The 22,680-nt window shown below is 38.8% G+C and overlaps 2 long non-coding RNA genes across 2 annotated transcripts; both read left to right on the top strand.

Annotated features, from left to right (window-relative positions):
• The first annotated feature begins 1,954 nt into the window (after positions 1-1,954).
• On the top strand, positions 1,955-11,690 carry LOC119142413. The gene is made up of 4 exons (XR_005102259.1): positions 1,955-2,085; positions 2,461-2,524; positions 10,935-11,053; positions 11,583-11,690. It is a non-coding gene; the product is annotated as an uncharacterized LOC119142413 (long non-coding RNA).
• A 1,739-nt stretch (positions 11,691-13,429) lies between these two features.
• Positions 13,430-21,946, top strand: LOC119155539. Its single transcript, XR_005106748.1, has 4 exons — positions 13,430-13,556; positions 13,743-13,878; positions 14,132-14,245; positions 21,252-21,946. It is a non-coding gene; the product is annotated as an uncharacterized LOC119155539 (long non-coding RNA).
• The last annotated feature ends 734 nt before the right edge of the window (positions 21,947-22,680 follow it).

Consider the following 22,680-nt stretch of genomic DNA (forward strand, 5'->3'; position numbering starts at 1 on the left):
GTACTATCTACTCTGCATAGTTATGATTTAAAATGTAATTCTATTCCGAAGTTGTAACCTGGTACAAATATGAAAGATCTACATTTCTGAGCGTGTTCTATTTTTTCTTTATCTTTTATAGGTAAAAGCAGTGTTTCCAGAAATTTTTTACCACCTGTCAAAAAGTTTATCTTCTTTGCTGCTTCCCCCTACCCCTTTCTCTCTTTGCTCTTTCCCATCCCTATTCCTTTCCCCTTCCTCCTCATGCCTACTCCTGTAATTTGGTTTGGTTGGTTGGTGTGGTGGGCTGACCCTGGCCAGACACCAGGTGCCCACCGGAGCCGCCTGTCCCTGCCCTCCTCAGCCGGGCAGGGGGGACACAGAGCGGGACGCTCGTGGGTCGGGGTAAGGGCAGGGAGAGCGCCCACCAGTTACCGCACGGGCAGAACGGACTCCGCTTGGGGAAATTAGTTGAAATTATGACCTTTCAAATCAGATTTCAAATTCCCTACCCTCCCTTCTTCCTGGGCTCAACTTAATGCTGGATGTCTCTCCCACCTCCCCCTGGCACAGCTGAGGGCAGGGACAGGGCGAATTCGGTGGGCGCCCCTCGCCCCCTGCCCTGCCCCAGCCTGCGGCCCCCCCACGGGAGACAGTTCCCCGGGGCTGAGGGGCACAGCCTGCCCCGCCGGGGGCTGCACCAGGGGCTGCCGGGGGGATCTGCTCAGGGCCTGGAGCCCCTCGGCCTCCTGCACCCGCCCGGGGGCTGCGGGGCTGCTGCTCTCACAGTCTCACTCTTCCCCCCAGCTGAAGTTGCCATTGCGCCATTTTCCCCCTTCTTAAACGCGCTGCCCCAGAGGCGCTGCCACCATCGCCCCGGGGCTCGGCCTCGGCCAGCGGCGGGTCCCTCTCGCAGCCGCCTGGCATCGGCTCTGCGGGACATGGGGGAAGCTTCTGGCAGCTCCTCACAGCAGCCACCCCTGTACTCACCACCACCCCCCAAAATCTTGCCACGCAAAGCCAATACAGTCGATCTGTATTTTCTCTTGGGAAGAAGAGAAGGGCATTGCTTTTGTGTTTTGGTTTTGAGTTTTTCTTCCTACGGTGATTCAGAATAGCTTTTTCTCTGATCCTGTTTGAGGGCTTGGATATTTTTTTTCAGAGAAGGTATGTTGCAAAGTGTATCTGTAAAGTGACATAACAGGAATCCAAGTTATTTATTCTTTATTTGTATGTTAATTATGCTTTAAAAAAGCTACAGTTGCTCTGTGATGAACTATCAGGAAAGATCGTTTCCAGACTGAGCTGAAAGAAAGAAAAATGCTTCGGTTAAGTACAAAAATTGCATATAGCTGAGTAGGAGAAACACAAAAAACTAGTGGATTCTACTTTTTTAGACAGAGTAGATCTTTTCTTTAAATTGGTGGTCAGTCATTTTTACAGTTTATCACAGTATCCTCAATGAAACCTGGAATTTTGTGAAATTTTCTTGATATGTCATGACATATCTGTTTAAAAAGAGAGGCAGTACAGAGAAACAGTATATATGGAAATGGGACTTGGTCATATGTGAAGATGTACAGATTAAACGTCCATAAGTTTTTCTAATGTCCCAAAAGGTCACAGAGCAAGACTGTTTCCTAAAAGCCTTTCTTGCCTCCTGAAAATGCTGCCGTGTCTTGGACAAATCCATTCAATTGTATTTATATCTTTAAGCACAAACTAGGGAAGAGCTTCTAGTGCCAGTCATAGAGTAGTGACTCCTTGAGTCTGCATTGCTGTAGGATTAAAGTCTTGTATTCAACATTTGTGTTGAAGAGACCTGGCTGGGAGAGTCCAAAGTGGACCCAGGGAGTGAGCTAAAAATTGCATGGACAATATTCAAATGAGACTTCTGGTCCTCTTTTCTTAAGCATTAAATGGTAAAGATAATGATTTGTTAAGCAGTAAAGGTATGTGTTTGATTCCTAGGCAAAGATGCCAGAGGAACTGGGATGAAAAAGTACATTGCTGTGATGTGATGCGATCCGTCTGGCATGATACCTATCCCAAGCGGCCCACAAAACAGTGAATCCCTCTGAATGTATGGTTGACACTCCCTATGAAGTGAGACACAAATTTAACTTTCTCTGGCTGTGTACTATTTTTAGCTTAAATGAAATTAGTCCATCTGCTGGTTTTACTAGGATTTTTAAAAGAGCCTTTCTAAAAAAAAAAAAAAGAAAGGCAAGAAGTGCTGCTTTTTATTTTACTGTGAGCATACATTCATCCAGTCTTCATGTTTTATTTTAAACTATAACTAATTACATACCTTTTCCATATAAAAAACCCATATGAATTTTATTATATTTTCATATGGATGAGGCATTCTTTCTTCACAATATACTAAGGGGTGAAAAAAGAGAGCAGTAGATGTTGTTTAGAGCTGCAGCTGTCTTTATGAATCCCTATTTATTAATTTCCTTTTCTTCTTTTCTCCAGGGAACCTTGAAGGTGGCCAGGGTCATCACAGCAGACTGAAAACTGATTTGAAGCCTCAGAGGAGGTAATAATACTTTTTCATTCCTCCCTTGTTTAATCTTGACAAACTAGCTGTAACTCTCTGTGGATTAGAAACATGCAATCTGGCATGGTAGGACAAACCAGGTTTACAGAGTATCCTTAAACTTCATTAAGGGTCTTCCATTCCAGTATGATTAGAAAGATTTTTGTTTGGATCTGATCTGCGGCAAAATCTGGGTCATTGGGTTAATGGACAAAAAGAAACAACTGATGTATAAATCCATTAAGTGATGATAATGATATGAAATAAATTCTGAAGTATGTGAGGACTTAGTGGATGCTATTTTCACTTTTTGTCTCTTGTTAAGGTAGAATATACTTTGCTTTTCCCAGCTTAGGAGACATTTTTACTTCCTAAATAACGGGCAATGTTTTCATTTGCCCATGATATGTATTTTCTTCTTAGCGGACTGTGTAAATCCTTTAGCTTCATGGTGAGTATTGGTGAGCATAAGCAGCAAACCTCCCTCTGAAAGTGAGTGACCGATTTGATGAGCGTTGAATGGGTAACCAAAACAATGTTTCTCTTCCACATCATAACAGTGAACAGAGGTTTTGCATTCAAGACATTTTAATCATATCACTATCGTACTGTGCCCTTTATCTAGGACTAAATATGAGCCAAAGCCTACTTGAAAATGAGCCTAGGTTTTGCTCAAATAAGCTAATGAACCTCTGTGAACTTTCAAGACTGGTCTGAATTTCAGCTTCAGAACAATACTGGAAGCCAGATGAGTTTTACTGTAAATACTTCTAACATGGTTCCAGCAACAATCTGATCTTGTTTAACTAGTTTAACTAAATGCTTGTGTAACATTGAGGCCTGGATGACAGACATTTATATATATATATTAAAAAAAAAGATTGAAAAGTAAAAGCAGTGATAATATGCTACTGTTGAAACTGTGTGCTAAATTTCTAAATGTGCAGACTGAGATAGTGTAACATGGAAATATTCTGTTTCTTCATCTATACATATTCATATATGGATACCGATAGGAAGCAAATGCCCTAAAACCGTAAAGGACTCCTCAAATTAAGCAGCGTATTAAGACAAAATGAACGTTACTAGTTATACCTTCTCAATCAAGTGTTGCTAATCACAGTGGCTATAAATCCCTTTTTAAAAGATTTGATCTTGAACATCGTTCCTTACAGAAAGGAAAGAGAATAAATGCCGGATTCGATGAGAGAACTAGAGGTTCAAGAGACTAAATAGCACCTCACAACCAACAGTAAATTGCATACTGCTGGTAAATAGACAAGAGCATGGAAATCTGCGTCTTTCCATAAATCTCCTTTTGCCTCTTCCCCCCTACCTTAAAACGGAGTCCAAAAAATTGCGTGGTCTTATAAGCAGATGGAGCTAGCATAGAGATGCCTTCACACAGAAATGCAATTGCTTCAAGATGGACCACAGTGGTTGATAAATAATGAATAAATAATAGTATACGCTGTGCTCCTAAGACATAGGGGTTTATAGAGAGATCACCCACCATTTTTCTGAAAAGTATTTGAAATCTGTTCCGAATAGTCAAAATGTAGTAAATACACTTAATCAATTCCCTAATATAAGATCTGTGATGATGCAGGCAAAAGACCAGATCAGTACAACGTGCTGTGAGTAAATGTAGCTCAGATACACTGAGGCAAAACTGGTGTGACTAGATGAAGAAACAGGCAGTTAGCAAAGGCAGACCTCCACCTGGAGCTGTTATTAGGTGGTGCTGTTGTAGAATTCTAAGGGTTAATGTTTTGTAAGCTTCTTTTAATTGGAAGTAAAGATTGAGTAAAAGTTTTCTTTTTATAGCATTAATCTGCAGATTAATGTTTCCTGTGTTTTAATGACATGTTCCCCAGCAGCAGATGAGTGGTATAAAAATGTTTAATTAGAGTCAGTCATAGCCTGCTGGCAAGCAATGACCTTACCTTCAACTCAATGTACCGGATAAAGACCTTGCAGACTTTTGTTCTTTAACATGAGTTTTAAGCTTAAAAGCCATAAAGTGTATTTTTTTTTGCATACCCTGCTGAAAGCTGACCATAGTAACAAGACAGCAATATCTGTTTCTTTAAGCAATTTTCTTTATTTCCTGGTTGGAATTTACTGAAGGGTGTGTTTGTGCATGTGTTTGCGTGTATGTGAAAAAGGAGACAGACACAAAGAGGGCTGAAAGTTCAGCAGATTTTCTGAGTTTTCAACTGCAGCTTCTGTTTTGTTGCCTGTACCTAAACCAGAACATGAGCTAGTCTAGGCTGATTTAATGTAACCACTGTACTTAAGCAAGGCTTCCACTCACCACTACTATTCCCTAAGGCATTTATTAGTTCAGGCATGTATTCTATAAATTATACGGAGGGCATGACACTATGTTCAGTGTATCATCTAGAGTGTATGCTTTTTAATCTATCTCTGTTTTACAATGGAAGTGAGGTCTTTTGCTCCCCTTACCTTGCGCTCCCCTGTTTCCTATGAAAGCTTCCTCTCATGCTGCAGCCCAGAAGGGAAGAAAATCTGTCTACCATTATATGCTGATACAATTAAATGCACGAACTGGCTAGCATTTATGTGGCTTGGCTGCAAGTCAGGAAGGTACCCATAATTTTTTTTCTTTTTTTAATATCACTGTGTGCATGCATTCATGTATGCATATGTATAAAATGTAATATAACTGGGACATGCCAATTATTTTTCTCCTGGTTTTAAAATAGATTCCACTCTCTTATCACTGCCAAAATAAAATAAAATAAACCAAGTGTTTCTTTCAATACATCTTGCAGTCTTTATCAGCTCAATAAACATACACTGGAAAACCAAAGAGAAACTATTGGTGTTCTTTAGCAGAGTGAACCAAAACCAGACATTCTGAGAGTTTATGAGAGCATGTAAAAAGATCATTTCCTGAAAAAGTCCCTAGCTATAAACTGGAAGATCAAATGTCCTGATTGGGAGATTGTGTTAGTCACAAAATATGATATACACGTTGCATTTTGGAACTATCGTCTACTTAACACTTACTGTTGCTGGACCGGGAAAAAATAACACATATGTTGCTACCTTATTGAATGTAACAGTAATAATGAAAAACGTAAAGGACGCGGAGGGGAGAAGAAAGTAGATGCTGGAAGGAGCCAGCATTGTGCTGAGAGGGCATGCTGCGGTGTGAGTGAAATTCTTTCCCAGTAACCTCTGGATCAACTTAGCCCCACTACCTATGAACTTCTGGCTCACTGACAGAAAAATAAGCCATGCAACGTTCTACTTATATAAAGAATAAAACCAGCTCAGCCGCTGTCAGTACATACTGTTTTGCTCTACTGCCCTGATGCATCAAGATGCTTTTATTTTCCAGTTACTAAACTTGGAAACAAGGATCTGGTAAAGCTCCCATGTTGTTTGCCAGGTCTGTCAGAACTATCTTGCAGATGCTCAAGATGCAGTTGTGTATTTCAGCGTGTATATGATTGACCCAGGTATAATATCATCTCCTCAGCACACATGGAAATACTAAGTGTATAATAATGAGTAGGACAGGTTGAAAACTATATATCAAGCTGGTGGGTTTTTATATAAAACTGTGCATTTCATGTTTTACTTGGAAATTCAATTATCTGTGGAGAGAAACCCAAGGTACCTCAATGAAAAATCTGTCTGGAAGTGTGGATATGACAACTAGGGAAAACTACACGGGATGTTTCATGCACCTCTATTCCCCTGCGGCCAGGGCCCAGCCATCTCTCATGAAGCACCAGGTGCTTCAATAGGAGAAGGGATTGTAAGGCAACAGAAGAGAGGCTGCTTCATCAAAGACCCTAATTGGGGAGGATAATGTGGTGATAAGGCATCTGTACCACAACTGTGGTAATATTTTTTCAATTCAAAAATTTTTTCAACAAATTTCATACTTTTAATTTTTAATGAAATCAAAAGTTTGGCTAAGGAACATGGATGGAAACATCTTACTTTTATTAAAAAATTCTCAGAAAAAAGAATTCTTGACATAATAGTAACCAACAAAGCAGAACTTAATTTGTATAACAGTTTTAACTGGAAATACTGTTATTTCTGCTCCAGTGCATATGAATGTGTTGGATTCATACTGTGAGGAAGAGAGAAACTAGAGAGAATACAGGAGCTGCCACACTAAATCATACCCAAAGTCTTTCATCTACAGCCGCTGGTGTTTGGTGGTAGTCACAAAGAAATGTGTATACCAAGTAAGCAAAAGAATCATGAGCTAAATCAAGGGTGATGCTGATAAAAGCCAAACATCTTTAACATTAATTTCCACTCTAGTTTTGATGTTTATTTATCTTACATAACTTTACCTTCCATTTTTATCTCTACAGCTTCCTGTCGCACTCATGCCTACAGTTACATCTTGATGCTGGAATTTTTTTTAGCTTGGTTTTCCCTACTTTTTGATTTCAGTTACTGTCTCAGATTTGTCATACTTGTGTTGCTGTTTGGTGTCATCCAGTACTGTTTTGTGTTACAGTTTCTCAGGGGTCCTCTCCACCTCGGATGGCATTTCCTAACTCTCTCTCTGCCTATTTGGAAGCAGGGTGATCAAATCTTCCCTTCTTTAAGAAGAAGAGAGTGAGCGTGAGAAAGAGAGTGGGAAGAGATTGCAGCTTGGCCAAATGCACTCAATCCTCTTGGGATTTAAAGGGCAGCTTAGCAGATTGCCAGCCCTAAAGGAAGCAGCAACCGATGCAAAGGCTGTAGCAGTCTTCCTCAGTCAACCCTGGAAAAAGTATCCTTGTACATCTTGTTCTGCCTTCAGGATGCGTTTGGCTTCCCATTTTTACTTGGAAGACAGAAATGTGCTAAAGTACAGGGGCCTTGAAAATTATTTTGTCAGAGATGCATGCATACCTACTGCTTTTTCACTTGTAATTTTGAGATGACAGTAGAAGTGCTGATGTTTTAGAATCATAGAATAGTTTAGGTTAGAAAAGACCTTTAAGATGACCAAGTCCAACTGTTAAATCCTTTTTACTGCTTTAACTGTTGAACCATTTTAACCTTGTGTAAACCCAGCCTTACATTTAAGGAGAACCCCAGGATTGAGGATCAGAACACGGGTTACAGAAGATTGATTTGAGTGTAAAAAAATCTTGAGAAATGTTCTTAGTGACCTGTTACGGTTACTCAAAGTGCAATTCTAAATAGCAGAATATATCTTCTTTTCTTGTGTTCAGTGCTGTACATTTTTACTTTGATGCCTTGTTTCCATTAATTCAACTGAGATGCTCATTAATCTGGTATTCCTATTATCAGTATACATTGGAAGAGACCAGATTTCTACCAGAAATCCTGACATACATGTAAATCTTCTTCCAGTTAGGAAAAGAAATAAACCCCAACCAAACGCTTTGGTGTCTATAGGTCAACCACATGTTCTATAAAACAAGATTTTGTGTAGGTGAGAGAAATGAAAAATATTTTCATTAATCCATTTAAAGGATGGGGTTTTACTCAACATCCTTTTGAATCAGATCTATGACTTAATGCCTTTCTTGAAATTTTAGCACTAAGGGAAACAGTATATCTCTGTGCTGAGTGGCTGCAGTCTACTTCAGCGATGATTTCTCTTCAGCACTGAAATTTCCACCTCTGCTTGCAACATAGTGCCCTTTGTGGGAGGAGGGTAGAAAAAACTACCTACTACTGCATCTTCTGCTTCTGTACTGTATTATTTCAGACTTTCTTCACTGTAGAAGGTACAGAGTAAGAGTTAGGTATGTGGGGCTCTGGGAAGATACTACAGATATGCCCTTCACTTCCCAGTTATCCTCCAGAGCCCATTACTGCTCGTCTCTGCCAGTGCCTGTGGGACCCCAGGGTCAGGGTGGCTGTGGTGATGGCATTGGCAGAGAGCACCTGCCTATTTCTCTTGAGCATAAGCTGCCCCCCAAGTACTGGTGGTAGAGCCTTGGTCCTGGTACTGGATTTGCTCCGTTTTACTGCCAGAGGTGCAGATGCAGTCAGAAAAGATGGGTTTTAATGTACTTCCTTGTAATTTTGTAAAAGCTTTGTAACGGCTTAAATACAGTAGGGATTTTTTAAGCCGCATAACATGGGACTAAATTCAGTGCAGGGTCTTCATGTCTTGGTGTGGGAAATTCTTTCCCATGCTACGTAAAATGCTAGTGGTTGACAAAAGAAGCCTCATTCTCCATAGAGACTGACCCATCATCTTGTAAGGTATGACTTTCTGGTAGAGGAAGGGTGACCTTCGCTAAGCAGGATGTTGCTGAGATATTGCAATAGCGTGTTGGTGTCTGATAGCTTTGGCATGGTTTGGTAGAGTACATATTCAGAATTACAGGCCAGGGGGAAATAATAGCTCCCCACGCTACGTGGTGTAGTAATTTATAGTGTAAATTACTCTTTAGCAAAGTGCCCTCGCCTATTCTCCACACAAAGAAGAAGGAAGTTCAAGGAAGTTGTAGCTTTCTCTGTGCTCTTAATTTGCCATCTTAGGCAAATTAATTTGACAGTTTAGGATCAGTTTTGTCTGTAGTTGTATATTTAAGGCCCTTGAGCATGGGTGATAAAGGGCTTGTAGGAATCTTTGAGTGCCGGAACACATGGAGGGCCTGCAATGTTGAGGTATTGTAGAAAGAATTAATGTTTGATACTTTGGAAAGTAGCCTGTATTTTAAGAAAATATTGAATTTCTTTGTGTTTTTAAATGTCAAAAGTAATTTTTAAAATATATATGACAGTTAATATTTTTGTAACAGTTCCCCAAATAAGAATGCATTTCATTATTTTAAAATTGGGGGGTTTTGTAAAACAAGTCCTAAACTTATTACACATAATTTTTTTATCTGCTTACTTCTTTGTTCAGATCGTAGCACACTGACAATTAACATTTGGTGCCCGCACAGTGCATACACCTGTATGATTATAGCTTTGGTACAATTATCATATAGATAGATAGTTATAAAGACACATACACAATGTTAATATTCAAAATGTCTTCCAGGTAATAGGCGCTTTCAGGTAGGTAATTCTGAAAGAAAATTACGCCTTCATCATGCTAGAAGAGTATTAAAATACTGTCATTCACTATCAACAAAGGATGTGTTCAATTTAGGTGCTTTCACTGGAAGAAGAACTTTTAAAAATGAAAATATTTGAGATGGAGTTGTTTCTTTTTGGGGGACACTTCTCATTTTCCATTAAGTGATTGGAAACCTGGGACTATTATTATTATTGATTTTATTTTATTCCCCTGTGTTGACTGGGAGTCAGGCACCTCACCTGCAGCAATGTGATTGTTAAAATTTCAAGCGGTGTTTACGGTCAGAGCTTCTTTCATTAGAGCCCTCCAACCTGAAGGGGCAGTCAGTCTGCTTGGCTGACATCCTGAAAACCGAGCATCATCAAAACTATTAAAATTTTTCTTCAGTCAGCCAAGTGGTTGTATATTCCCACTTCCTCCACACCCCAAATTTCCTTTGCTTTTTCCAGGACATCAGAAATCAGTCTGTCAGCAGCACAGCACAGCCACATCTGCACATAAAAACTATTCAAATTAATAATAAAACACACCTCAGTTGAGTTTTTCTCTCTAGTACAGCATTTTCTAGCACAGTGTTTCTCTTTAGCAGCTCATTTGACACTGGACGCCTGACCTGTGCTACCATAATAGCTGTTAATGGAAACTTCACCTCATGCAATGATAAGATGGATTTTTGGCAGCTGTGAGAGATTATGAAGAGTAAGAACAATCTTAGCTGGAATCAGAAGAAAAGAAAGCATCTGTACCTTGAGAAACACTCAGCTGGTTTTCATTACACACCAAGCCTATATTTATTACAAAGACTAGCCAAGAGACAGAAATTGATAGGTCTCTGCACTCAGAGCAAGGAGGCTAGTGTCGGCTTGATAAATTCTTCCTTTCTTCTCAGTTGTATGACTACAAGTGATCAGAGCTGTTCAAAACTACTGGGGGTCTGTCTTGCAGGCCATCTTTCGAGAGCATTCTTCATCGTGCTTTTCCTTCAGTGCTGAGCTCTTGTCTTTAGCTGTCTTTCCCTTCCAAAATGGAAAGCCAAGGGGGTGAGGCAAAATGAGGGGAAAAAATTACTCGTTTCTTTTTACAGCAATTTTACTACATCAGGCATCTTTGATAAATATAGAAAAATAATTTATTTAAAGTCTTTAGTACTAGATAACTTTTCCCTAAGCATGTGTAAATGCTGAGAAACATTTCAGGCCGTGGGGAGGAGCAGTTAAAATTCAGAGTTTGAAAACACAGTCATTAAAAGTGAAAACCAGAAAACCATTGTTGAGAAGAACCTTCAGTAAAAAAATGAGGAAAAATGACGATGAAAAGGAGAAAAAAAGTTATTTTGTTTTCTGTTTTCTATCCAAGCCTAGAAGACACCACAGATCAAGCTGAGCTGTCACTAAAGATTAGGAGACGACAGCTACCAACCACAAAATGTTTGGATGTGTCATTAAAGGCACTGTAAAAGGAGCCAAGTGAGTCAGGTAAACAGAATGCTGGGGCAGAAAACTTTGATTTAGTTATAACTGAGTAAATACGGGAATACACTGCTGTAAACAAGTGTGGAGTTTGGCTATAGGTCCTTTACATCTGAAGTGAAAATTAAATTACACAAGGCAGATGGGAAAGCTCTTCAGAATTCTTTTTTTTTCCCCCTGAAATTAACTTGTAACTTAAAGGGGTGGGAGACAGGAGTTGTCTTTTTAGCCCTTCCAAAAAGGATGGGAGTTGGAAGAATGTTTCCGAGGCTTCCGCTGTACTTGTTTTGTCTGTTGCAGCTGCTCCTGTAGAGGCTTGTTCCCTTGGGATGGTGGGAGACACTGTAGTAGTCTTTTGTATGCTCCTTTGCAACAACCTGTAAAGAAAGCATGGCACACAACATGCCTGCCTCCTGTACAGACCTGTGCTTGTTTTTTTGGGTTTTTTTACTGTCTGCTGAGCTTTTTGAACTGTATGTTCTAGTATGGTGGAATTTAAATTGTTTACAAATGAATATTACTATCATTGCTGTAGGTGCCAAATTCAATTTGAAACTGCTGTGGTGATTTAAAACCAGCATGCTCTTCATGTGCCGAATGATGCTGAGTTAGATATGGAACGTCATCCATAGGAAACAATGCAGTGTACGTAGGTAGGATGTAAGGTGTTGGCAGTCTGGGACAGAATTTTCTCTTCTACAACTGTAGTTGAGTTCCTCTCTCCTCTCTAGACACAATTATGCATACAGAGTATTAACTCCTGACCTGAATTAATTCCACCTGTCTTCTACCTGCTTAATGCTGTGACCAGCTACCAAAGTTGAGAAATTTAGCCTTGGGCTCATATACAGGAATTTAAACCTGATTTTTTTATTTGATGAATGGATCCATGCTAAAAACATTGCAGATCACTGAACCGGATTTAATAGACTATTTTAGTCATGCTCCAGAGAGGTTTTTGCATAACGTGAGCACTGAGTGCTGTAAATGGTGACTCCAAATAGGTAGTTTTCAAATCAGTGTGATGGTTTTTCTTTACAATTTCTTTGACATTGTCACAATACTACTTATATGTGTCACTAGAAATAATAAACAATTTAGACACAGATCTGCAAAAGCACCCAATTTATGTTAAGGTGTCTCACTCCCTCTGATCCATCTGTGAGGATCTGGACCCTTGGCTCCTGAGGTTTTCTGGTGACAGCCTTATCAGACTTTTCAGGTAGAGATATATGGAGGAAGTTAGTTCTACTGGAACTGGAGCTACTTCAGAGAAGTAGCTGTACAAGGGATGACTGCTGGCACTGTGTTTAAAATCTCTAGAATAAGGAAATTCTTCACAGACTTCAAAGATATGTGGTTTTTTAAATGGGACTCCATTTTGCTCTTTTGCACCCTTCTAAATTGTGGTTGGAATTTGAAGGGAGTACTTTTGTTTTCCGGTCTACGAAAGCAGTCAGTATATTTTTAGAATACAAGATAAAAAGCTTTACCGTTTTGTTTTTTTTTTTTAAAGCAGCATGTCCTGCTTGATCAGCTGTGGAGTACAACTGTTGCACTGCAATTGGACTGAAATAATTTATGGAATAGTCATTATTCCATTGATAAAAGGAACTTTACATTTTATGTCAAAGTATCTGTTATGTGAATTCTACTGGAAAAAATAGTGTATTATAAGGTTGTAGCCTAAGAAAAAATTATCACCCAGGAAATGCAGCTTTTACTAAATCCTCAAACGTTAAGTTGTAAATGGGATTTAAGAGCTATATTTGCTTCATAAGGATGAATCTTTTCTCTCAAGTCGAGAGTCATAGTATTGCTTTAGTTTGTGGTGCATTTCGTATATTTTTAACCACTGAAACTGGGATATTTTGTTTAAGGTATTTATCAAAGATTGCTCTTTACTCAAAGGTGAGAGACATTAGAGGCTGTATTACCTTCACTCAGAAAACACTTTAGAAAGGGATGAACTGTCATTGGAGGTTCCTCTTCTCCTCTTGTCTTTCCCCCAGTCTTCCCTGAAAAAGCATAGACCTTGAAGCAGTCCGAAAGATAAACCCATTAAATTAAAAACAAACCCAAAACACAACACAATACTTCCCAAGGAACAGAAGCAGTTGGATTATACAAATGAGACATTTCACTAAATGAAAGCAGGAGATGTTTAAAATCAGACTTTCCGTTTAGCAAGAGCAGTGTAATTGTAGACATGATAAAAAAAATAAATCCATTAAATAGGTTTGGAAATGGCTGTAAACAGCTTTTGGAAATGGAAGGTGGTGTCATTTGGCAGGAACAATCCTATTAATAAGAGAATTTCTGCAATACTGTATAAATTTTCCTGCTCCTCTCTTCCCCTTTTCTGTTTTACTACAGTTCATACTTGGGCAATAGAACTTGCAAGAGCAGCATCATTTTTCTTGGGCTCGAAGCTTTTATTGCACTACAGCTGAAGCTTATCAATGGAAGCAAAGGGTGCCAGGAAAGGCTGGAAGTCATGAAAGTCAGGGTAAATGAGTTCTCAATAATTCCCTCTGTGTCTTATGAACATTAGGATGTTTGGGTATGTCGCTACCAGGGCCAGTGTAGTACCTTTTGAAGTAACAGCCCTGTGTATTGTCTCAAAGAGGTTATGTCTAAACTGTGGCACCCAGGGCGCTTTCCTTCGTTTCCTTCATCTTTTTTTGTTCATTAGTGACAAGCCCAGCAGAGACCAAGGCTGTAGGTGCACATCCCAGACCTGGGTCAGGGTAAGACCACCCCCAACGCTTCATGGCACCCTTCATAATGGTCCAGATCCCTGGGGAGAAAACCTGGGCAAGAGAGCTGTGGTGAGTTTGCACAACATCCCTGACCCAAGTAATCATTGATCCAAGATGACAGGGCACATGGGCCAACTGAACATGATGTTACTCCCAGAGTCTTATCCTACCACAGGAATTCAGGAAATGAGATGGTGGGTGTAGTGCTTTATGTGATAGAGCACTGCACTCTGAGTGCCCCACCAACTCTGCTAGCTGGTGTACTGTCTTCCTGCTCTCCTCTTATTTATCCATGGTCCATGTTATTATTTCTGTTTCATAGGCACGGTTCTCACACCGCTATGAGCATCCTTCTACTTCTTTGCTTCAGCAAGTCACCTGTATACTGACATAATGGCATTGTGAGTTAATCCCCCCAAAACACAGAGCAACTGACGTGAGAATCATGCCATGTGTATTTACTGATGTTGTATGCTAGTATGGTCACGAAAAGTTGCAGCTCTCACTTGCTAGGCTGCATTATATACAACTTTGTGGTATCAGTGAGAAACTACTGTGTCACAGTAGTGAAGAAGCAGTGACAGCAACTGTGACATTATTTGTGAAAATATACTTGTGCCCTGTGTTGTTACTGGCTATACAAACAGAGGAATTTGTAAAAAAAAAAAATGTCTAGATCATTCTCTTTATGTATCTAATCTGTAGTAAATATTTGTAGTTGCATCTTAAAGTTTACGTTCTTTGGATACACAGCATGCTGCTTGTTGTAAATATTAGATGCTAAGAGAAGAGCTTTGTTGAAGTTAGAATATCACTGTGTATTTGAAGCCTTCTCAACTAGAAACAAGCATACTTCACCTTACATATGATTTCCAAGATTTCTTGCACATCAAATGAGTTTTGTACCTAGGTTTTTAATCCATGCATTTGACGTAACATAAGCCCATTATTTAATGCTATATAACATAAACCACCATTCACTTCATAAAAGAGTTACATTCTAAACCAGCTGTTCAGCAGTAAAATGAGCTTTAGTTGAATTTATACAGTGGGAACTTTTTTTCTGGTAGTTGTGGTGTGGCAAAAGGGAACTAATTGTTCAAAGACCTGGCTATCAACAGAACTGACTTCGATAAGCTAGGTGTCGTAAGGATAAACCCCCTACAACTCTTCCTGAAAATGCCTCTGTTTTTAAATAGCAGAAGAAGGTGTATATAGAATGGAAATAAAACAAATCTAGATTAGATTACTGTTCAGTAATCTTCCCAAATAAAAAATCCAGAATTGGAAGAGTAATTTAGAAAGATCACAGTGACAAATGCAAGAAACAAATAGGGCATGAATTGATGATGCAGAATCAACTGCTCACAGATAATTCTCTAGTTTAGGAAACAAACCCAGAGATTTCTGATAACTAATGTGTAATGTCCACCAAAATATTCATCTGGCAAGGTTGTTTAAAGGCAAAGTAGTACTTGAGCTAGATCTTGAGTATAATTTGAATGTGTGAAGTAAAAGCATGATATCTTTTCATGAAACTTGAAGTGCTTTCACAATCAAGTGACAGAGAGTGTCAGGAAAATGAGAGTAGCCATGAAGAAGGCACATCTTCAGTAGAGTAAGTAGATGTGGCTCCCTCATGCTTCAGCAGATCTGCTCTCTTTTGTACTAGCTGAAAACCCTGACCCCTGGCACATTCAAACTTTCTTGCAAAGAGTTATTTGAATAGAAAACATAGTTAATGATTGTGAAGTGTTTGAAGAGATTGAATAAAAAATTGTATTGCTAATAAATCTCACTCATAATGCAGGGTTAGAGCAGCTCTGTCACAACAGTACTGCACATCAAGGATGATTCCCCCAGCCTCAGTGGAACTGGGTTACCTCAGGGTAAAAGAAAAAAGAGATACTGATACATTATGGATTTGAATTTTATTAAACTATGTAAACAACAGTAGCCCACTGGGCCATGGTATACTGATCGCTTTGGAATAAGAAAATCCGTCTTCAAGTTGAGTAACTAATTGCTTTGTGGAAGACAGAGATCATTACGGTTGCCTCCCATCACCTCATTGCTGTCAAGAGGATTTCTGAGGATTAAAAACTTGTAAGAAGCTTTCAAAAATAAATACATACAGTGATTTAGATCAGTGGCAAACAAGCAAAAGTTTCAAGTAATGTCTTTGAACATACATTAATTGTTAGAATACACATAAGATGAAGAAAAAAAGATCTTCCATTTAAAACAAACTCAGACCTGATATACTGAAGGATCTATTTGCAACACCTGTAATATCTGCATTTTTGTAAGAAATTAGTTTTGATAATGATGAGGGTGAAAACAGATGCGTGTTGAGTAGTGGAAAAGATAATCTGAGATCTTATGTACACATTTACTTTCATGAAAGGACATGTACAGTATTATTTCTAGTAACAAATCTCCAGGTTTTTTTACATCAGTGGACTGCTGGAGAGAGCAGTACAGAGAGAGTGCTGCGTGTGTGCGACTCTGAATACACCTGTTTTAAAAAAAAAGGTTTGTATGGATTTAACTGAAAAGTAAAGATGTGTTTTGTCTACTTTTGGGAGATAATAGTGCAATTACCTGAGCCTCACAGCTGACAGATATTTCCCATGCAAATCTGAAGAATTGTTACAGCGCTTCATGGAGATTTTGTGCTCTGATCAATTATCTTCAGGAAATAACTGTGCTGTAATGGCAGCTTAAAGGGAGTCAATTAGGAAGATCTTTGTGGGACAGCAAGCCTCCTCGGTGGGCAAAGTTATGGCAATAGCACATTTTCTTTGAGGAACGCCACTAAAAATTTTATTTCGTCCTATACTGTTTTTAACATGAGAAAAAATGAAAGTACACAGATGAAGAAGAATAAATTACATATAACCACATTTCCAGCCTGAAAAATGTCTAATGATTCCGTTAAAACTCTGGCTGCTCCTCACATATCTAATCCATGGTAGTACAGATAGCACTGGACATGGTAGTTAGAAAGATTAAAAAATAAGATCAAAACAAGAGTGGTGCATTTTCAATAGGTTTTAATTCCATTATAGTTTATTGACTGCTGGAGTTTATCCCATGCAATTCTTCACTGAATGTAGTGGTTTACAAGACAGTTTGATTTGTCTCAGTATTAAAAGCCACTGTTTAAATTGTTCAGTAATCTGTCTTCGACCATTTCATAGCTTTGGATGATTACTTGTGACATATGTGATAAAATGAAACAAAATAGAGAAGTAGTGCCAAAATGCAGCCTGTATTCAGCATAAACAAGTTACATTGAAAAATAAATAGGATTTAGTATTAAAAGGCTGATGCGAGTTTAATTTGCAGAATTCATGAGGAGAAAGTATTTGTACAAGTCTTTTTGCTTTTATAATGAAGTATCAAATTGGCGGTGTTCCAGACCACTTTCCATAATACACGAGGTTGATTGTGCTGCTAAAGCACTTACTCTAATTTGTAGAAAAGAGGAGCAATAAAAACTCCACCTAAATATCAGAATGGGGGTGGGGAGAAGGTACTCAAAATATAATTAGAATTAGCTTCTTTTTTTTTTTTTTCTCTTTCACTTTGGATGATGAAAAGATGCCCATTTTCTGGAAGACCACCAGAAAATGTTGAATTACTCTCTTTTAATTTACTTCTGAGAAGTAAAATAAAAACTGGGGGGACACACATGTTTACTTAGACTAAATCAAATATAACAGTGATCTTTAAAACTAAATAGACAAAGAATCAGCTAAAGAGTCTGGATAGCTACTGCTTGTTATGTTAAATTCCTAGCCCAGTTGAATTCATGCAAAAATGTCAAGTAGAAAAATGTTTAATCACTAAACAGTAATCCTTCAAAAGCATATGCTTCACTGAAATAATCAAAAAGTCATATGTAAGTAGTTATCCCAGTGGATGTGTGAGAGAGTGGCAGCTAGGTAAATGCACTACTAGCAGAGTAAATAAAAAACATTTTGCCTGTGATGTGAAATGCAGTTCTGACACATTCTGGGGAACTCTAACATGGGATTTCTTTTAAAGAATGGTTTTATGTTTTGAAAAGTAGCTTGGATCTTACTGGATGACAGAGACTACCTTTTTTATTTCTTTCCCAGATGAATGACAGAGTTAGTGGCTGAAGAGAAAGCAAAGATGGCTGGGGATTCATAAGCCCACTTCACCTATTCACCAGCTAAAGCAACTGGGAGCCCTCAGCATGTTAATTAAAAGCTAACTGACCAAGGGACTTTAGAGCTCTGTAAGGAGGTTCTTGGGGCGCAGGGTGTCATTGCAGGGGGGAGCTCTCGGTGCGATGATCAGCCAAAGCAAGGGCCTGAGAGCGTGCTCTGGAGAAAGCATGCCAGGATCTGAGAGCTGTATCACTTTGTCTTGTCAGTGGGATGCTGCATAAGTAGATGTACACCCCTGTGGATTCTTTGGTGCTTGGGCTCTGTGAAGGTATTTCAGTTCACTTAGAAAGACCCTGAATCTTTCACTTAAGGTTCTGTCAAAAGTTAGAATTCTGTTAAATATGATTTTATGTATTTATTTAATTGTTAAAGAGTGGAGTCCCTATTGGTCCCCATTTTTTATTTGAACATAGAAGGGTATGCATCTCTGTGCAAGTGCGTTCAACAGGGAGCATAGCTCTGCAGCCTGATGGCTGTGGCATCCACTTTGGGATGGGAAGGTTATGTTCCTGTTCTTGTTCTGAAGCCTGTTTCTGAGTTTAGCATCCAGCTGGTTTTGGATAGGGTATGGAAATAGGCTTTGAGATGATGCTAGGTCTTACCCATCCCAGCTGAATGCTTTCCTTCTCTCAGTGATTTACCACAACAGAGTAAATCATCAACAAGAGTACCCAGAGATACTCCTTTGCATCCTTCACACCAGCCCTCTTGCTCCCTCCCTTCTACCCTGAGCCTCTGATAGCTCTGAAAGTACGAGCTGAGACATCCACCTTCCCAAGAGATGGCATAACACTTGTGGTGTAGCAACATCAGTGAGAAATTTTATTTGTGGATGGTTGCATCCTGTCATTATAGTATGAAAAATGTCTTTTGAGTATCTATTGGGTATCTAGTGGATAAAGGTCAACCCACAGAGGTTGGGCAGATGTCAAGCTGTTACAGTGATTTCATGGTCAAACATGAAGGTGAGTGATGATTTTAGACATTTTCAGTGCTAGATGACAGCCAAATGGGTATGGGTTAGTTTTGTTTTGTTGTTTTTGTTTTTTTTTTTAATCTCAGTGTTTATATGCAGGTGGCCCAGTTCTGCTTTAATGACCCAATTATTTTGCTGAGTGTAACTGTAAGTAATTCAGTCTGTCTTCCCATAAAAGGAGGGAGGGAGCAAGAAATTGTTATCTCTTATTCTGGGCCATAATTAAAGACAATTGAACTGCAGATGAGCAATGTCTTTTGAAAATCTTTCTTTTAGAATGCTAGAAGGTTATTTTAGATATTAGCTCACTTGCAATTTGGATGCAAGGATAAAAATATTGTTTAAGAAATTTACTGGAAATAATACAAAGATATAGTTATAAAAAATTCCTAACATTTTTTAGAAGTTTGGGGAAGAAAAGATAGGATGTTTCCTGTTTCATCTTGTTTATTTCTCCTTACTGAAAAATGCATTCCCTTTAAGCTTAGAAGATTCCCTTTCTAACTTCAAAATAGCTAAAATAGCTCAAAAATCAAGAAATGCCTGTATGGTTTTCAAATTTGGTAAATAGCCTTTTTTTCTGTGAAGAAAAAAATAATACTTGAAAGTTTTTATATAACTCTCCTGTTTAATGTAATGAAGTGGTCTTCCACCAAAACATAACGGGAAGTGACAGATCCATCTACCACTGAAATATTTCGTTAAGAGAAGCTACATCTCTTATGAAGTAAGAGATAAGCATTTGCATCCTAAGGAAGCCTTGAAACTGTAAGGATTTCAAATGGCCAGGTCTTTTTTTCTCAAAGCAGCACAAAAACCTCGTGTGCACTGCTCTACCCAAGAATATTTTGCCTGTAACTGCCAGAGGCTGAAATAAGAAAACACCATTTACTTGGTAGCCGTTGCCACCAATGACAAGTCCATTGGCTTATGGACTAACACCGGATTGCAAGAAAGGCAATAAAATGCTATGTTATATCAGCCCAAGGCCAGGTTTCTAGTAATCTAACAATAATCTGTTGATCAATAAAATGAACAGTGTTACTAACAGTGTATTGAGGAGCTGGAACCCACACAGTGAATGACTTTCATGTCAAAGACTAACCACGTATCTTTCCTCTTAAGTGTTAAACTAATCTTCAGTAGCTGTAACATTTCCATATCTCTTCCCTTCCTAACTTTTAGTTTACTGATTCAGTTGCCAAAGTCGGACTTGAATTTTTGTGTCTATTCCCAGCTCTTGCTTTAATAAAGCATAATGCAGCCTACAGAAAAATATTTTGTGGTATGCATACATACCTTTTCCTAATGCAATTAGTCCCATTTCATGAGATCCAAACTTTAATCATACAAGGAGTCATATCCTGCAGCTGTAATGTAACTTTAGGAATAGGCTTTGGTACTGTATCAAATAAGGATGAGCTAAATCAAAATGAAGAACAAAGTGCATGCCAAAATGGCTTTTTGCTGACTGGAAGGCTGATGTGCATTGTAAAGATTAAAAAAATAAAAAAAGGGGGAAAAAAAAGAAAGTACCTTTGTACTGGGCAAAACCTGAGAGCTAGAGGAAACAAAGCTGATGTTACTATGCTGTTGGGCTCTATCTGTCTATGACCTGTCTGGCAGTTTTACAAACATTTAAAGTGGTAGAAAGTTATCAGGAAAAAAAATTGTATTTACAAGTAGGTGAAGGAGAGAGCATTAAGTTGGTGTCCCCTGCCTTTTCTTCTTCTTCCTTCCTTCCTAAAGTCTGAGCTCAGGAGCTCTCATGTCTGACTGGGCTCATGGGCTAATCAGCCTAAAAGCTGTATTATTCAGCTGACTAGTATATGTTAACTCTGGTTGTGTTTTTAATTAATAAAGAGAACAACCTGTGGGTATGGAAAGGATAAAATAAGAAAATTGGGGGCGGGGAACTAGAATATTACTGTGGAAAAAATGAGCCAAGAGAGAACATGGGTTCAAGTGCTGAAGACTATTACACACAGTAAATCAAGGCTCATTTTGGAATTACTTACTTTATTATGGAAATATGAACTTTTGACATTTTATGTGAAATTCCAATATTTATAGACATTTGCTTATATAAATAAACTTGATCACACATATTTATGTACTTAACATACTTAGGAAACACTCTGCAGCGCAAGTTATTATGTAGGTGAAAATTTAATTCCAGTTTCCTTTCATGTGCCAACCTGACCCCAACCAGAAGAGTGAGCCATCAAACCATGAAAATAAAAGTTAATGTGACTTTTTCCTAGATGCCATGCATTGCCTTGTGAGGACAAGCCTTTCCCGTTTCTATGTCCTGCTGTCCCAGTTGGTGTTTGGTGCTGCCTTCCCCCATCCTCTCCATGGCTCTTCTCTCTCTTTCCATGGTTGTGGCTCCCTCATGCCTCCAGCAGCCACCACAGCTCTCCACGCCGAACCGAGTTATCGACCCGTAAGTGTCAGGAGTGAAGGGCTAAGGGAAGGGCATGTGGGAGATGGAGTTGTGGGATGGAGAAAAGGGTCCTATGGTGAGGGCTGAGAGGGAAGGAATCTGCCATAGCTCTTGCCTACTGGCTGGAGCCAGATGCTTTCTGCATTAACTTGTACGTTATCTGCATACTGTTCTTTCAGGGGATGACGGTTTATCTGAGGGTGGATGATATATGGAAAACAGCGTAATCGGTTACAACCAGTCCAAATACTGCAGAAGATCAGACTAGAAGATAATCATAGTTTAGGTCCTTCCAGTGTTAAAATCTATTACGTGTTGGGCTCAGTGCCTTTTAAGCTCGAAGATTATTATTTATAACATTTAGAAACTCTCTTATGTTTTGCCATTGGCTGCCTGTGACCTTTAGCATATGTCAAGCATATGGTGAATTTCTGAATGCTTAAATTGTATCAGCAAGGTGTTATATTCCTATTACTTAGATGTTTTTAGCTCCCAGTTTAGGCATGAGACCACTGTAGATGGGTCATTTTCTATTCATTTAACTTATTAAGAAAAATAAATCTTTCCTTGTTGATTTGTTGATGTATTCACTTTGTTTCTACCGCAACAGCAATAGATCTGGTAACAGTAAGACAGCTGAAAACAGGAAACATTACTTTCTACTCAAAGAAGGGACAAATCCCTCACATTTCTAAGTAATCTGATATAACAAGGCTTGTAAAATACTTACTTTACATATACAGTCATTGTGAGGTACAAATTTCATACTATTCTCTCTCTCACACAGTGTGCTGTAGTGGACCATTATTTCCAAATGTTTTCACTAACGTTGGGTGCCATACTTTGGGTGACTGTTTGAGCTATATTGAACCTGACTGTGAGACTGTGCTTTAACACTTTATTTGGAACTGTAAATATTCAACTCTGAGAGCAGGCTCTGGGAGACCCAAGGCAGGCACTTGGCAACGAGGCACTGAAAGTTAGGAGATGTAAAAAAAAAAAAAAAAATATATGGAAAACCCCCCAATTTGGCTTAATAATATCAGGGGGATCAAACAAACAGTGACCCTCTTGTCTTTTTTTATATAAAATTTATCCATTGATTCACCTAATCTAACTATTCCTTATAATTTTTGTCCTTATGTTCTGTGGCCTCAAAGATGTTGATGACCTGCTAATTTATTCCTTGTGTTCTTTATGAATTTCGTCTGCTGCCAAAAATTGTCCTCAAATGATGGTAGTCAAAT

Source organism: Falco rusticolus, chromosome 1 (genome assembly GCF_015220075.1).
Source record: "Falco rusticolus isolate bFalRus1 chromosome 1, bFalRus1.pri, whole genome shotgun sequence".
Lineage (NCBI taxonomy): Eukaryota > Metazoa > Chordata > Aves > Falconiformes > Falconidae > Falco > Falco rusticolus.